The following is a 19,484-nucleotide window of genomic DNA, read 5'->3' as shown; positions in this document are numbered from 1 at the left end:
CGCCCTATCACCCACTCTCCATGATACTAGTTGCAAAGTATAGTGATGTATACGCCCTCTCACTCACTCTCCATCATACTAGTTGTAAAGTATAGAGTTGTATACGCCCTATCACCCACTCTCCATGATACTAGTTGTAAAGTATAGTGTTGTATACGCCCTCTCACTCACTCTCCATGATACTAGTTGTAAAGTATAGAGTTGTATACGCCCTCTCACTCACTCTCCATGATACTAGTTGTAAAGTATAGAGTTGTATACGCCCAATCACCCACTCTCCATGAAACTAGTTGTAAAGTATAGTGTTGTATAGGCCCTCTCACTTACTCTCCATCATACTAGTTGTAAAGTATAGTGTTGTATACGCCCTCTCACTCACTCTCCATGACACTAGTTGTAAAGTATAGAGTTGTATACGCCCTATCACCCACTCTCCATGATACTAGTTGCAAAGTATAGTGATGTATACGCCCTCTCACTCACTCTCCATGATACTAGTTGTAAAGTATAGAGTTGTATACGCCCTCTCACTTAACCTCCATCATACTAGTTGTAAAGTATAGAGTTGTATACGCCTTCTCACCCACTCTCCATCATACTAGTTGTAAAGTATAGTGATGTATACTCCCTCTCACTCACTCTCCATCATACTAGTTGTAAAGTATAGAGTTGTATACGCCCAATCACCCACTCTCCATCATACTAGTTGTAAAGTATAGTGTTGTATACGCCCTCTCACTCACTCTCCATCATACTAGTTGTAAAGTATAGAGTTGTATACGCCCTATCACCCACTCTCCATCATACTATTTGTAAAGTATAGAGTTGTATACGCCCTCTCACTCACTCTCCATCATACTAGTTGTAAAGTATAGAGTTGTATACGCCCTCTCACCCACTCTCCATGATACTAGTTGTAAAGTATAGGGTTGTATACGCCCTCTCACTTACTCTCCATCATACTAGTTGTAAAGTATAGAGTTGTATACGCCTTCTCACCCACTCTCCATCTTACTAGTTGTAAAGTATGTTGATGTATACTCCCTCTCACTCACTCTCCATCATACTAGTTGTAAAGTATAGAGTTGTATACGCCCAATCACCCACTCTCCATCATACTAGTTGTAAAGTATAGTATTGTATACGCCCTCTCACTCACTCTCCATCATACTAGTTGTAAAGTATAGAGTTGTATACGCCCTATCACCCACTCTCCATCATACTAGTTGTAAAGTATAGTGTTGTATACGCCCTCTCACTCACTCTCCATGATACTAGTTGTAAAGTAAAGAGTTGTATACGCCCTATCACCCACTCTCCATGATACTAGTTGCAAAGTATAATGATGTATACGCCCTCTCACTCACTCTCCATCATACTAGTTGTAAAGTATAGAGTTGTATACGCCCTATCACCCACTCTCCATCATACTAGTTGTAAAGTATAGTGTTGTATACGCCCTCTCACTCACTCTCCATCATACTAGTTGTAAAGTATAGAGTTGTATACGCCCTATCACCCACTCTCCATCATACTAGTTGTAAAGTATAGAGTTGTATACTCCCTCTCACTCACTCTCCATGATACTAGTTGTAAAGTATAGAGTTGTATACGCCCTATCACCCACTCTCCATGATACTAGTTGTAAAGTATAGTGTTGTATACGCCCTCTCACTTACTCTCCATCATACTAGTTGTAAAGTATAGTGTTGTATACGCCCTCTCACTCACTCTCCATCATACGAGTTGTAAAGTATAGAGTTGTATGCGCCCTATCACCCACTCTCCATCATACTAGTTGTAAAGTATAGTGTTGTATACGCCCTCTCACTCACTCTCCATCATACTAGTTGTAAAGTATAGAGTTGTATACGCCCTATCACCCACTCTCCATCATACTAGTTGTAAAGTATAGAGTTGTATACGCCCTCTCACTCACTCTCCATCATACTAGTTGTAAAGTATAGAGTTGTATACGTCCTCTCACCCACTCTCCATGATACTAGTTGTAAAGTATAGAGTTGTATACGCCCTATCACCCACTCTCCATCATACTAGTTGTAAAGTATAGTGTTGTATACGCCCTCTCACTCACTCTCCATCATACTAGTTGTAAAGTATAGAGTTGTATACGCCCTATCACCCACTCTCCATCATACTAGTTGTAAAGTATAGAGTTGTATACGCCCTCTCACTCACTCTCCATGATACTAGTTGTAAAGTATAGAGTTGTATACGCCCTATCACCCACTCTCCATGAAACTAGTTGTAAAGTATAGTGTTGTATAGGCACTCTCACTTACTCTCCATGATACTAGTTGTAAAGTATAGTGTTGTATACGCCCTCTCACTCACTCTCCATGATACTAGTTGTAAAGTAAAGAGTTGTATACGCCCTATCACCCACTCTCCATGATACTAGTTGCAAAGTATAGTGATGTATACGCCCTCTCACTCTCTCTCCATCATACTAGTTGTAAAGTATAGAGTTGTATACGCCCTATCACCCACTCTCCATGATACTAGTTGCAAAGTATAGTGATGTATACGCCCTCTCACTCACTCTCCATCATACTAGTTGTAAAGTATAGAGTTGTATACGCCCTATCACCCACTCTCCATCATACTAGTTGTAAAGTATAGTGTTGTATAGGCCCTCTCACTTACTCTCCATCATACTAGTTGTAAAGTATAGTGTTGTATACGCCCTCTCACTCACTCTCCATGATACTAGTTGTAAAGTAAAGAGTTGTATACGCCCTATCACCCACTCTCCATGATACTAGTTGCAAAGTATAATGATGTATACGCCCTCTCACTCACTCTCCATCATACTAGTTGTAAAGTATAGAGTTGTATACGCCCTATCACCCACTCTCCATCATACTAGTTGTAAAGTATAGTGTTGTATACGCCCTCTCACTCACTCTCCATCATACTAGTTGTAAAGTATAGAGTTGTATACGCCCTATCACCCACTCTCCATCATACTAGTTGTAAAGTATAGAGTTGTATACTCCCTCTCACTCACTCTCCATGATACTAGTTGTAAAGTATAGAGTTGTATACGCCCTATCACCCACTCTCCATGATACTAGTTGTAAAGTATAGTGTTGTATACGCCCTCTCATTTACTCTCCATCATACTAGTTGTAAAGTATAGTGTTGTATACGCCCTCTCACTCACTCTCCATCATACGAGTTGTAAAGTATAGAGTTGTATGCGCCCTATCACCCACTCTCCATCATACTAGTTGTAAAGTATAGTGTTGTATACGCCCTCTCACTCACTCTCCATCATACTAGTTGTAAAGTATAGAGTTGTATACGCCCTATCACCCACTCTCCATCATACTAGTTGTAAAGTATAGAGTTGTATACGCCCTCTCACTCACTCTCCATGATACTAGTTGTAAAGTATAGAGTTGTATACGCCCTATCACCCACTCTCCATGATACTAGTTGTAAAGTATAGGGATGTATACGCCCTCTCACCCACTCTCCATGATACTAGTTGCAAAGTATAGTGATGTATACGCCCTCTCACTCACTCTCCATCATACTAGTTGTAAAGTATAGTGATGTATACTCCCTCTCACTCACTCTCCATCATACTAGTTGTAAAGTATAGAGTTGTATACGCCCTATCACCCACTCTCCATCATACTAGTTGTGAAGTATAGAGTTGTATACGCCCTCTCACTCACTTTCCATGATACTAGTTGTAAAGTATAGAGTTGTATACGCCCTCTCACTCACTCTCCATGATACTAGTTGTGAAGTATAGAGTTGTATACGCCCTCTCACTCACTCTCCATCATACTAGTTGTAAAGTATAGAGTTGTATACGACCTATCACCCACTCTCCATCATACTAGTTGTGAAGTATAGAGTTGTATACGCCCTCTCACTCACTCTCCATGATACTAGTTGTAAAGTATAGAGTTGTATACGCCCTCTCACTCACTCTCCATGATACTAGTTGTAAAGTATAGAGTTGTATCCGCCCTCTCACTTACCCTCTATCATACTAGTTGTAAAGTATAGAGTTGTATACGCCTTCTCACCCACTCTCCATCATACTAGTTGTAAAGTATAGTGTTGTATACGCCCTCTCACTCACTCTCCATCATACTAGTTGTAAAGTATAGAGTTGTATACGCCCTATCACCCACTCTCCATCATACTAGTTGTAAAGTGTAGAGTTGTATACGCCCTCTCACTCACTCTCCATGATACTAGTTGTAAAGTATAGAGTTGTATACGCCCTATCACCCACTCTCCATGATACTAGTTGTATAGTATAGGGATGTATACGCCCTCTCACCCACTCTCCATGATACTAGTTGCAAAGTATAGTGATGTATACGCCCTCTCACTCACTCTCCATCATACTAGTTGTAAAGTATAGTGATGTATACTCCCTCTCACTCACTCTCCATCATACTAGTTGTAAAGTATAGAGTTGTATACGCCCTATCACCCACTCTCCATCATACTAGTTGTGAAGTATAGAGTTGTATACGCCCTCTCACTCACTTTCCATGATACTAGTTGTAAAGTATAGAGTTGTATACGCCCTCTCACTCACTCTCCATGATACTAGTTGTGAAGTATAGAGTTGTATACGCCCTCTCACTCACTCTCCATCATACTAGTTGTAAAGTATAGAGTTGTATACGACCTATCACCCACTCTCCATCATACTAGTTGTGAAGTATAGAGTTGTATACGCCCTCTCACTCACTCTCCATGATACTAGTTGTAAAGTATAGAGTTGTATACGCCCTCTCACTCACTCTCCATGATACTAGTTGTAAAGTATAGAGTTGTATCCGCCCTCTCACTTACCCTCTATCATACTAGTTGTAAAGTATAGAGTTGTATACGCCTTCTCACCCACTCTCCATCATACTAGTTGTAAAGTATAGTGTTGTATACGCCCTCTCACTCACTCTCCATCATACTAGTTGTAAAGTATAGAGTTGTATACGCCCTATCACCCACTCTCCATCATACTAGTTGTAAAGTATAGAGTTGTATACGCCCTCTCACTCACTCTCCATGATACTAGTTGTAAAGTATAGAGTTGTATACGCCCTATCACCCACTCTCCATGATACTAGTTGTATAGTATAGGGATGTATACGCCCTCTCACCCACTCTCCATGATACTAGTTGCAAAGTATAGTGATGTATACGCCCTCTCACTCACTCTCCATCATACTAGTTGTAAAGTATAGTGATGTATACTCCCTCTCACTCACTCTCCATCATACTAGTTGTAAAGTATAGAGTTGTATACGCCCTATCACCCACTCTCCATCATACTAGTTGTGAAGTATAGAGTTGTATACGCCCTCTCACTCACTCTCCATGATAGTAGTTGTAAAGTATAGAGTTGTATACGCCCTCTCACTCACTCTCCATGATACTAGTTGTAAAGTATAGAGTTGTATACGCCCTCTCACTCACTCTCCATCATACTAGTTGTAAAGTATAGAGTTGTATACGCCCTATCACCCACTCTCCATCATACTAGTTGTGAAGTATAGAGTTGTATACGCCCTCTCACTCACTCTCCATGATACTAGTTGTAAAGTATAGAGTTGTATACGCCCTTTCACTCACTCTCCATGATACTAGTTGTAAAGTATAGAGTTGTATACGCCCTCTCACTTACCCTCCATCATACTAGTTGTAAAGTATAGAGTTGTATACGCCTTCTCACCCACTCTCCATCATACTAGTTGTAAAGTATAGTGATGTATACTCCCTCTCACTCACTCTCCATCATACTAGTTGTAAAGTATAGAGTTGTATACGCCCAATCACCCACTCTCCATCATACTAGTTGTAAAGTATAGTGTTGTATACGCCCTCTCACTCACTCTCCATCATACTAGTTGTAAAGTATAGAGTTGTATACGCCCTATCACCCACTCTCCATCATACTATTTGTAAAGTATAGAGTTGTATACGCCCACTCACTCACTCTCCATCATACTAGTTGTAAAGTATAGAGTTGTATACGCCCTCTCACCCACTCTCCATGATACTAGTTGTAAAGTATAGAGTTGTATACGCCCTCTCACTTACTCTCCATCATACTAGTTGTAAAGTATAGAGTTGTATACGCCTTCTCACTCACTCTCCATCATACTAGTTGTAAAGTATAGTGATGTATACTCCCTCTCACTCACTCTCCATCATACTAGTTGTAAAGTATAGAGTTGTATACGCCCTATCACCCACTCTCCATCATACTAGTTGTAAAGTATAGTGTTGTATACGCCCTCTCACTCACTCTCCATCATACTAGTTGTAAAGTATAGAGTTGTATACGCCCTATCACCCACTCTCCATCATACTATTTGTAAAGTATAGAGTTGTATACGCCCTATCACCCACTCTCCATGATACTAGTTGTAAAGTATAGTGATGTATACGCCCTCTCACTCACTCTCCATCATACTAGTTGTAAAGTATAGAGTTGTATACGCCCTCTCACCCACTCTCCATCATACTAGTTGTAAAGTATAGTGTTGTATACGCCCTCTCACTCACTCTCCATCATACTAGTTGTAAAGTATAGAGTTGTATACGCCCTCTCACTCACTCTCCATGATACTAGTTTTAAAGTATAGAGTTGTATACGCCCAATCACCCACTCTCCATGAAACTAGTTGTAAAGTATAGTGTTGTATAGGCCCTCTCACGTACTCTCCATCATACTAGTTGTAAAGTATAGTGTTGTATACGCCCTCTCACTCACTCTCCATGATACTAGTTGTAAAGTAAAGAGTTGTATACGCCCTATCACCCACTCTCCATGATACTAGTTGCAAAGTATAATGATGTATACGCCCTCTCACTCACTCTCCATCATACTAGTTGTAAAGTATAGAGTTGTATACGCCCTATCACCCACTCTCCATCATACTAGTTGCAAAGTATAGTGTTGTATACGCCCTCTCACTCACTCTCCATCATACTAGTTGTAAAGTATAGAGTTGTATACGCCCTATCACCCACTCTCCATCATACTAGTTGTAAAGTATAGAGTTGTATACTCCCTCTCACTCACTCTCCATGATACTAGTTGTAAAGTATAGAGTTGTATACGCCCTATCACCCACTCTCCATGATACTAGTTGTAAAGTATAGTGTTGTATACGCCCTCTCACTTACTCTCCATCATACTAGTTGTAAAGTATAGTGTTGTATACGCCCTCTCACTCACTCTCCATCATACGAGTTGTAAAGTATAGAGTTGTATGCGCCCTATCACCCACTCTCCATCATACTAGTTGTAAAGTATAGTGTTGTATACGCCCTCTCACTCACTCTCCATCATACTAGTTGTAAAGTATAGAGTTGTATACGCCCTATCACCCACTCTCCATCATACTAGTTGTAAAGTATAGAGTTGTATACGCCCTCTCACTCACTCTCCATCATACTAGTTGTAAAGTATAGAGTTGTATACGCCCTCTCACCCACTCTCCATGATACTAGTTGTAAAGTATAGAGTTGTATACGCCCTATCACCCACTCTCCATCATACTAGTTGTAAAGTATAGTGTTGTATACGCCCTCTCACTCACTCTCCATCATACTAGTTGTAAAGTATAGAGTTGTATACGCCCTATCACCCACTCTCCATCATACTAGTTGTAAAGTATAGAGTTGTATACGCCCTCTCACTCACTCTCCATGATACTAGTTGTAAAGTATAGAGTTGTATACGCCCTATCACCCACTCTCCATGAAACTAGTTGTAAAGTATAGTGTTGTATAGGCACTCTCACTTACTCTCCATGATACTAGTTGTAAAGTATAGTGTTGTATACGCCCTCTCACTCACTCTCCATGATACTAGTTGTAAAGTAAAGAGTTGTATACGCCCTATCACCCACTCTCCATGACACTAGTTGCAAAGTATAGTGATGTATACGCCCTCTCACTCTCTCTCCATCATACTAGTTGTAAAGTATAGAGTTGTATACGCCCTATCACCCACTCTCCATGATACTAGTTGCAAAGTATAGTGATGTATACGCCCTCTCACTCACTCTCCATCATACTAGTTGTAAAGTATAGAGTTGTATACGCCCTATCACCCACTCTCCATCATACTAGTTGTAAAGTATAGTGTTGTATAGGCCCTCTCACTTACTCTCCATCATACTAGTTGTAAAGTATAGTGTTGTATACGCCCTCTCACTCACTCTCCATGATACTAGTTGTAAAGTAAAGAGTTGTATACGCCCTATCACCCACTCTCCATGATACTAGTTGCAAAGTATAATGATGTATACGCCCTCTCACTCACTCTCCATCATACTAGTTGTAAAGTATAGAGTTGTATACGCCCTATCACCCACTCTCCATCATACTAGTTGTAAAGTATAGTGTTGTATACGCCCTCTCACTCACTCTCCATCATACTAGTTGTAAAGTATAGAGTTGTATACGCCCTATCACCCACTCTCCATCATACTAGTTGTAAAGTATAGAGTTGTATACTCCCTCTCACTCACTCTCCATGATACTAGTTGTAAAGTATAGAGTTGTATACGCCCTATCACCCACTCTCCATGATACTAGTTGTAAAGTATAGTGTTGTATACGCCCTCTCATTTACTCTCCATCATACTAGTTGTAAAGTATAGTGTTGTATACGCCCTCTCACTCACTCTCCATCATACGAGTTGTAAAGTATAGAGTTGTATGCGCCCTATCACCCACTCTCCATCATACTAGTTGTAAAGTATAGTGTTGTATACGCCCTCTCACTCACTCTCCATCATACTAGTTGTAAAGTATAGAGTTGTATACGCCCTATCACCCACTCTCCATCATACTAGTTGTAAAGTATAGAGTTGTATACGCCCTCTCACTCACTCTCCATGATACTAGTTGTAAAGTATAGAGTTGTATACGCCCTATCACCCACTCTCCATGATACTAGTTGTAAAGTATAGGGATGTATACGCCCTCTCACCCACTCTCCATGATACTAGTTGCAAAGTATAGTGATGTATACGCCCTCTCACTCACTCTCCATCATACTAGTTGTAAAGTATAGTGATGTATACTCCGTCTCACTCACTCTCCATCATACTAGTTGTAAAGTATAGAGTTGTATACGCCCTATCACCCACTCTCCATCATACTAGTTGTGAAGTATAGAGTTGTATACGCCCTCTCACTCACTTTCCATGATACTAGTTGTAAAGTATAGAGTTGTATACGCCCTCTCACTCACTCTCCATGATACTAGTTGTGAAGTATAGAGTTGTATACGCCCTCTCACTCACTCTCCATCATACTAGTTGTAAAGTATAGAGTTGTATACGACCTATCACCCACTCTCCATCATACTAGTTGTGAAGTATAGAGTTGTATACGCCCTCTCACTCACTCTCCATGATACTAGTTGTAAAGTATAGAGTTGTATACGCCCTCTCACTCACTCTCCATGATACTAGTTGTAAAGTATAGAGTTGTATCCGCCCTCTCACTTACCCTCTATCATACTAGTTGTAAAGTATAGAGTTGTATACGCCTTCTCACCCACTCTCCATCATACTAGTTGTAAAGTATAGTGTTGTATACGCCCTCTCACTCACTCTCCATCATACTAGTTGTAAAGTATAGAGTTGTATACGCCCTATCACCCACTCTCCATCATACTAGTTGTAAAGTATAGAGTTGTATACGCCCTCTCACTCACTCTCCATGATACTAGTTGTAAAGTATAGAGTTGTATACGCCCTATCACCCACTCTCCATGATACTAGTTGTATAGTATAGGGATGTATACGCCCTCTCACCCACTCTCCATGATACTAGTTGCAAAGTATAGTGATGTATACGCCCTCTCACTCACTCTCCATCATACTAGTTGTAAAGTATAGTGATGTATACTCCCTCTCACTCACTCTCCATCATACTAGTTGTAAAGTATAGAGTTGTATACGCCCTATCACCCACTCTCCATCATACTAGTTGTGAAGTATAGAGTTGTATACGCCCTCTCACTCACTTTCCATGATACTAGTTGTAAAGTATAGAGTTGTATACGCCCTCTCACTCACTCTCCATGATACTAGTTGTGAAGTATAGAGTTGTATACGCCCTCTCACTCACTCTCCATCATACTAGTTGTAAAGTATAGAGTTGTATACGACCTATCACCCACTCTCCATCATACTAGTTGTGAAGTATAGAGTTGTATACGCCCTCTCACTCACTCTCCATGATACTAGTTGTAAAGTATAGAGTTGTATACGCCCTCTCACTCACTCTCCATGATACTAGTTGTAAAGTATAGAGTTGTATCCGCCCTCTCACTTACCCTCTATCATACTAGTTGTAAAGTATAGAGTTGTATACGCCTTCTCACCCACTCTCCATCATACTAGTTGTAAAGTATAGTGTTGTATACGCCCTCTCACTCACTCTCCATCATACTAGTTGTAAAGTATAGAGTTGTATACGCCCTATCACCCACTCTCCATCATACTAGTTGTAAAGTATAGAGTTGTATACGCCCTCTCACTCACTCTCCATGATACTAGTTGTAAAGTATAGAGTTGTATACGCCCTATCACCCACTCTCCATGATACTAGTTGTATAGTATAGGGATGTATACGCCCTCTCACCCACTCTCCATGATACTAGTTGCAAAGTATAGTGATGTATACGCCCTCTCACTCACTCTCCATCATACTAGTTGTAAAGTATAGTGATGTATACTCCCTCTCACTCACTCTCCATCATACTAGTTGTAAAGTATAGAGTTGTATACGCCCTATCACCCACTCTCCATCATACTAGTTGTGAAGTATAGAGTTGTATACGCCCTCTCACTCACTCTCCATGATAGTAGTTGTAAAGTATAGAGTTGTATACGCCCTCTCACTCACTCTCCATGATACTAGTTGTAAAGTATAGAGTTGTATACGCCCTCTCACTCACTCTCCATCATACTAGTTGTAAAGTATAGAGTTGTATACGCCCTATCACCCACTCTCCATCATACTAGTTGTGAAGTATAGAGTTGTATACGCCCTCTCACTCACTCTCCATGATACTAGTTGTAAAGTATAGAGTTGTATACGCCCTTTCACTCACTCTCCATGATACTAGTTGTAAAGTATAGAGTTGTATACGCCCTCTCACTTACCCTCCATCATACTAGTTGTAAAGTATAGAGTTGTATACGCCTTCTCACCCACTCTCCATCATACTAGTTGTAAAGTATAGTGATGTATACTCCCTCTCACTCACTCTCCATCATACTAGTTGTAAAGTATAGAGTTGTATACGCCCAATCACCCACTCTCCATCATACTAGTTGTAAAGTATAGTGTTGTATACGCCCTCTCACTCACTCTCCATCATACTAGTTGTAAAGTATAGAGTTGTATACGCCCTATCACCCACTCTCCATCATACTATTTGTAAAGTATAGAGTTGTATACGCCCACTCACTCACTCTCCATCATACTAGTTGTAAAGTATAGAGTTGTATACGCCCTCTCACCCACTCTCCATGATACTAGTTGTAAAGTATAGAGTTGTATACGCCCTCTCACTTACTCTCCATCATACTAGTTGTAAAGTATAGAGTTGTATACGCCTTCTCACTCACTCTCCATCATACTAGTTGTAAAGTATAGTGATGTATACTCCCTCTCACTCACTCTCCATCATACTAGTTGTAAAGTATAGAGTTGTATACGCCCTATCACCCACTCTCCATCATACTAGTTGTAAAGTATAGTGTTGTATACGCCCTCTCACTCACTCTCCATCATACTAGTTGTAAAGTATAGAGTTGTATACGCCCTATCACCCACTCTCCATCATACTAATTGTGAAGTATAGAGTTGTATACGCCCTCTCACTCACTCTCCATGATACTAGTTGTAAAGTATAGAGTTGTATACGCCCTATCACCCACTCTCCATCATACTATTTGTAAAGTATAGAGTTGTATACGCCCTCTCACTCACTCTCCATCATACTAGTTGTAAAGTATAGAGTTGTATACGCCCTCTCACCCACTCTCCATGATACTAGTTGTAAAGTATAGAGTTGTATACGCCCTCTCACTTACTCTCCATCATACTAGTTGTAAAGTATAGTGATGTATACTCCCTCTCACTCACTCTCCATCATACTAGTTGTAAAGTATAGAGTTGTATACGCCCTATCACCCACTCTCCATCATACTAGTTGTAAAGTATAGTGTTGTATACGCTCTCTCACTCACTCTCCATCATACTAGTTGTAAAGTATAGAGTTGTATACGCCCTATCACCCACTCTCCATCATACTAGTTGTGAAGTATAGAGTTGTATACGCCCTCTCACTCACTCTCCATGATACTAGTTGTAAAGTATAGAGTTGTATACGCCCTCTCACTCACTCTCCATGATACTAGTTGTAAAGTATAGAGTTGTATACGCCCTCTCACTTACCCTCCATCATACTAGTTGTAAAGTATAGAGTTGTATACGCCTTCTCACCCACTCTCCATCATACTAGTTGTAAAGTATAGTGATGTATACTCCCTCTCACTCACTCTCCATCATACTAGTTGTAAAGTATAGAGTTGTATACGCCCAATCACCCACTCCCCATCATACTAGTTGTAAAGTATAGTGTTGTATACGCCCTCTCACTCACTCTCCATCATACTTGTTGTAAAGTATAGAGTTGTATACGCCCTATCACCCACTCTCCATCATACTAGTTGTAAAGTATAGTGTTGTATACGCCCTCTCACTCACTCTCCATGATACTAGTTGTAAAGTATAGAGTTGTATACGCCCTATCACCCACTCTCCATGATACTAGTTGTAAAGTATAGTGTTGTATACGCCCTCTCACTTACTCTCCATCATACTAGTTGTGAAGTATAGTGTTGTATACGCCCTCTCACTCACTCTCCATCATACTAGTTGTAAAGTATAGAGTTGTATGCGCCCTATCACCCACTCTCCATCATACTAGTTGTAAAGTATAGTGTTGTATACGCCCTCTCACTCACTCTCCATCATACTAGTTGTAAAGTATAGAGTTGTATACGCCCTATCACCCACTCTCCATCATACTAGTTGTAAAGTATAGAGTTGTATACGCCCTCTCACTCACTCTCCATGATACTAGTTGTAAAGTATAGAGTTGTATACGCCCTATCACCCACTCTCCATGATACTAGTTGTAAAGTATAGGGATGTATACGCCCTCTCACCCACTCTCCATGATACTAGTTGCAAAGTATAGTGATGTATACGCCCTCTCACTCACTCTCCATCATTCTAGTTGTAAAGTATAGTGATGTATACTCCCTCTCACTCACTCTCCATCATACTAGTTGTAAAGTATAGAGTTGTATACGCCCTATCACCCACTCTCCATCATACTAGTTGTGAAGTATAGAGTTGTATACGCCCTCTCACTCACTTTCCATGATACTAGTTGTAAAGTATAGAGTTGTATACGCCCTCTCACTCACTCTCCATGATACTAGTTGTGAAGTATAGAGTTGTATACGCCCTCTCACTCACTCTCCATGATACTAGTTGTAAAGTATAGAGTTGTATACGCCCTATCACCCACTCTCCATCATACTAGTTGTGAAGTATAGAGTTGTATACGCCCTCTCACTTACTCTCCATGATAGTAGTTGTAAAGTATAGAGTTGTAAAGTATACGCCCTCTCACTCACTCTCCATGATACTAGTTTTAAAGTATAGAGTTGTATACGCCCTCTCACTTACCCTCTATCATACTAGTTGTAAAGTATAGAGTTGTATACGCCTTCTCACCCACTCTCCATCATACTAGTTGTAAAGTATAGTGTTGTATACGCCCTCTCACTCACTCTCCATCATACTAGTTGTAAAGTATAGAGTTGTATACGCCCTATCACCCACTCTCCATCATACTAGTTGTAAAGTATAGAGTTGTATACGCCCTCTCACTCACTCTCCATGATACTAGTTGTAAAGTATAGAGTTGTATACGCCCTATCACCCACTCTCCATGATACTAGTTGTATAGTATAGGGATGTATACGCCCTCTCACCCACTCTCCATGATACTAGTTGTAAAGTATAGAGTTGTATACGCCCTCTCACTTACTCTCCATCATACTAGTTGTAAAGTATAGAGTTGTATACGCCTTCTCACTCACTCTCCATCATACTAGTTGTAAAGTATAGTGATGTATACTCCCTCTCACTCACTCTCCATCATACTAGTTGTAAAGTATAGAGTTGTATACGCCCTATCACCCACTCTCCATCATACTAGTTGTAAAGTATAGTGTTGTATACGCCCTCTCACTCACTCTCCATCATACTAGTTGTAAAGTATAGAGTTGTATACGCCCTATCACCCACTCTCCATCATACTAATTGTGAAGTATAGAGTTGTATACGCCCTCTCACTCACTCTCCATGATACTAGTTGTAAAGTATAGAGTTGTATACGCCCTATCACCCACTCTCCATCATACTATTTGTAAAGAATAGAGTTGTATACGCCCTCTCACTCACTCTCCATCATACTAGTTGTAAAGTATAGAGTTGTATACGCCCTCTCACTCACTCTCCATGATACTAGTTGTAAAGTATAGAGTTGTATACGCCCTATCACCCACTCTCCATGATACTAGTTGTATAGTATAGGGATGTATACGCCCTCTCACCCACTCTCCATGATACTAGTTGTAAAGTATAGAGTTGTATACGCCCTCTCACTTACTCTCCATCATACTAGTTGTAAAGTATAGAGTTGTATACGCCTTCTCACTCACTCTCCATCATACTAGTTGTAAAGTATAGTGATGTATACTCCCTCTCACTCACTCTCCATCATACTAGTTGTAAAGTATAGAGTTGTATACGCCCTATCACCCACTCTCCATCATACTAGTTGTAAAGTATAGTGTTGTATACGCCCTCTCACTCACTCTCCATCATACTAGTTGTAAAGTATAGAGTTGTATGCGCCCTATCACCCACTCTCCATCATACTAATTGTGAAGTATAGAGTTGTATACGCCCTCTCACTCACTCTCCATGATACTAGTTGTAAAGTATAGAGTTGTATACGCCCTATCACCCACTCTCCATCATACTATTTGTAAAGAATAGAGTTGTATACGCCCTCTCACTCACTCTCCATCATACTAGTTGTAAAGTATAGAGTTGTATACGCCCTCTCACCCACTCTCCATGATACTAGTTGTAAAGTATAGAGTTGTATACGCCCTCTCACTTACTCTCCATCATACTAGTTGTAAAGTATAGAGTTGTATACGCCTTCTCACCCACTCTCCATCATACTAGTTGTAAAGTATAGTGTTGTATACGCCCTCTCACTCACTCTCCATCATACTAGTTGTAAAGTATAGAGTTGTATACGCCCTATCACCCACTCTCCATCATACTAGTTGTAAAGTATAGAGTTGTATACGCCCTCTCACTCACTCTCCATTATACTAGTTGTAAAGTATAGAGTTGTATACGCCCTCTCACTCACTCTCCATGATACTAGTTGTAAAGTATAGAGTTGTATACGCCCTCTCACTTACCCTCCATCATACTAGTTGTAAAGTATAGAGTTGTATACGCCTTCTCACCCACTCTCCATCATACTAGTTGTAAAGTATAGTGATGTATACTCCCTCTCACTCACTCTCCATCATACTAGTTGTAAAGTATAGAGTTGTATACGCCCAATCACCCACTCTCCATCATACTAGTTGTAAAGTATAGTGTTGTATACGCCCTCTCACTCACTCTCCATCATACTAGTTGTAAAGTATAGAGTTGTATACGCCCTATCACCCACTCTCCGTCATACTAGTTGTAAAGTATAGAGTTGTATACGCCCTCTCACTCACTCTCCATGATACTAGTTGTAAAGTATAGAGTTGTATACGGCCTCTCACCCACTCTCCATGATACTAGTTGTAAAGTATAGAGTTGTATACGCCCTCTCACTTACTCTCCATCATACTAGTTGTAAAGTATAGAGATGTATACGCCTTCTCACTCACTCTCCATCATACTAGTTGTAAAGTATAGTGATGTATACTCCCTCTCACTCACTCTCCATCATACTAGTTGTAAAGTATAGAGTTGTATACGCCCTATCACCCACTCTCCATCATACTAGTTGTAAAGTATAGTGTTGTATACGCCCTCTCACTCACTCTCCATCATACTAGTTGTAAAGTATAGAGTTGTATACGCCCTATCACCCACTCTCCATCATACTAATTGTGAAGTATAGAGTTGTATACGCCCTCTCACTCACTCTCCATGATACTAGTTGTAAAGTATAGAGTTGTATACGCCCTATCACCCACTCTCCATCATACTATTTGTAAAGTATAGAGTTGTATACGCCCTCTCACTCACTCTCCATCATACTAGTTGTAAAGTATAGAGTTGTATACGCCCTCTCACCCACTCTCCATGATACTAGTTGTAAAGTATAGAGTTGTATACGCCCTCTCACTTACTCTCCATCATACTAGTTGTAAAGTATAGAGTTGTATACGCCTTCTCACCCACTCTCCATCATACTAGTTGTAAAGTATAGTGATGTATACTCCCTCTCACTCACTCTCCATCATACTAGTTGTAAAGTATAGAGTTGTATACGCCCTATCACCCACTCTCCATCATACTAGTTGTAAAGTATAGTGTTGTATACGCCCTCTCACTCACTCTCCATCATACTAGTTGTAAAGTATAGAGTTGTATACGCCCTATCACCCACTCTCCATCATACTAGTTGTGAAGTATAGAGTTGTATACGCCCTCTCACTCACTCTCCATGATACTAGTTGTAAAGTATAGAGTTGTATACGCCCTCTCACTCACTCTCCATGATACTAGTTGTAAAGTATAGAGTTGTATACGCCCTCTCACTTACCCTCCATCATACTAGTTGTAAAGTATAGAGTTGTATACGCCTTCTCACCCACTCTCCATCATACTAGTTGTAAAGTATAGTGATGTATACTCCCTCTCACTCACTCTCCATCATACTAGTTGTAAAGTATAGAGTTGTATACGCCCAATCACCCACTCTCCATCATACTAGTTTTAAAGTATAGTGTTGTGTACGCCCTCTCACTCACTCTCCATCATACTAGTTGTAAAGTATAGAGTTGTATACGCCCTATCACCCACTCTCCGTCATACTAGTTGTAAAGTATAGAGTTGTATACGCCCTCTCACTCACTCTCCATGATACTAGTTGTAAAGTATAGAGTTGTATACGCCCTCTCACCCACTCTCCATGATACTAGTTGTAAAGTATAGAGTTGTATACGCCCTCTCACTTACTCTCCATCATACTAGTTGTAAAGTATAGAGTTGTATACGCCTTCTCACCCACTCTCCATCATACTAGTTGTAAAGTATAGAGTTGTATACGCCTTCTCACCCACTCTCCATCTTACTAGTTGTAAAGTACATTGATGTATACTCCCTCTCACTCACTCTCCATCATACCAGTTGTAAAGTATAGAGTTGTATACGCCCTATCACCCACTCTCCATCATACTAGTTGTAAAGTATAGTGTTGTATACGCCCTCTCACTCACTCTCCATCATACTAGTTGTAAAGTATAGAGTTGTATACGCCCTATCACCCACTCTCCATCATACTAGTTGTGAAGTATAGAGTTGTATACGCCCTCTCACTCACTCTCCATGATACTAGTTGTAAAGTATTGAGTTGTATACGCCCTCTCACTCACTCTCCATGATACTAGTTGTAAAGTATAGAGTTGTATACGCCCTCTCACTTACCCTCCATCATACTAGTTGTAAAGTATAGAGTTGTATACGCCTTCTCACCCACTCTCCATCATGCTAGTTGTAAAGTATAGTGATGTATACTCCCTCTCACTCACTCTCCATCATACTAGTTGTAAAGTATAGAGTTGTATACGCCCAATCACCCACTCTCCATCATACTAGTTGTAAATTATAGTGTTGTATACGCCCTCTCACTCACTCTCCATCATACTAGTTGTAAAGTATAGAGTTGTATACGCCCTATCACCCACTCTCCATCATACTATTTGTAAAGTATAGAGTTGTATACGCCCTCTCACTCACTCTCCATCATACTAGTTGTAAAGTATAGAGTTGTATACGCCCTCTCACCCACTCTCCATGATACTAGTTGTAAAGTATAGAGTTGTATACGCCCTCTCACTTACTCTCCATCATACTAGTTGTAAAGTATAGAGTTGTATACGACTTCTCACCCACTCTCCATCTTACTAGTTGTAAAGTACATTGATGTATACTCCCTCTCACTCACTCTCCATCATACTAGTTGTAAAGTATAGAGTTGTGTACGAACAATCACCCACTCTCCATGATACTAGTTGTAAAGTATAGAGTTGTATACGCCCTATCACCCACTCTCCATCATACTAGTTGTAAAGTATAGTGTTGTATACGCCCTATCACTCACTCTCCATCATACTAGTTGTAAAGTATAGAGTTGTATACGCCCTATCACCCACTCTCCATCATACTAGTTGTAAAGTATAGAGTTGTATACGCCCTCTCACTCACTCTCCATGATACTAGTTGTAAAGTATAGAGTTGTATACGCCCTCTCACCCACTCTCCATGAAACTAGTTGTAAAGTATAGTGTTGTATAGGCCCTCTCACTTACTCTCCATCATACTAGTTGTAAAGTATAGAGTTGTATACTCCCTCTCACTCACTCTCCATCATACTAGTTGTAAAGTATAGAGTTGTATACGCCCTATCACCCACTCTCCATCATACTAGTTGTAAAGTATAGTGTTGTATACGCCCTCTCACTCACTCTCCATCATACTAGTTGTAAAGTATAGAGTTGTATACGCCCTCTCACTCACTCTCCATGATACTAGTTGTAAAGTATAGAGTTGTATACGCCCTCTCACTCACTCTCCATGATACTAGTTGTAAAGTATAGAGTTGTATACGCCCTCTCACTTACCCTCCATCATACTAGTTGTAAAGTATAGAGTTGTATACGCCTTCTCACCCACTCTCCATCATACTAGTTGTAAAGTATAGTGATGTATACTCCCTCTCACTCACTCTCCATCATACTAGTTGTAAAGTATAGAGTTGTATACGCCCAATCACCCACTCTCCATCATACTAGTTGTAAAGTATAGTGTTGTGTACGCCCTCTCACTCACTCTCCATCATACTAGTTGTAAAGTATAGAGTTGTATACGCCCTATCACCCACTCTCCGTCATACTAGTTGTAAAGTATAGAGTTGTATACGCCCTCTCACTCACTCTCCATGATACTAGTTGTAAAGTATAGAGTTGTATACGCCCTCTCACCCACTCTCCATGATACTAGTTGTAAAGTATACAGTTGTATACGCCCTCTCACTTACTCTCCATCATACTAGT

This window comes from Haliotis asinina, chromosome 12 (assembly GCF_037392515.1).
Source record: "Haliotis asinina isolate JCU_RB_2024 chromosome 12, JCU_Hal_asi_v2, whole genome shotgun sequence".
In the NCBI taxonomy this organism is placed as follows: Eukaryota; Metazoa; Mollusca; class Gastropoda; order Lepetellida; family Haliotidae; genus Haliotis; species Haliotis asinina.
This window is presented reverse-complemented; position numbering follows the sequence as displayed.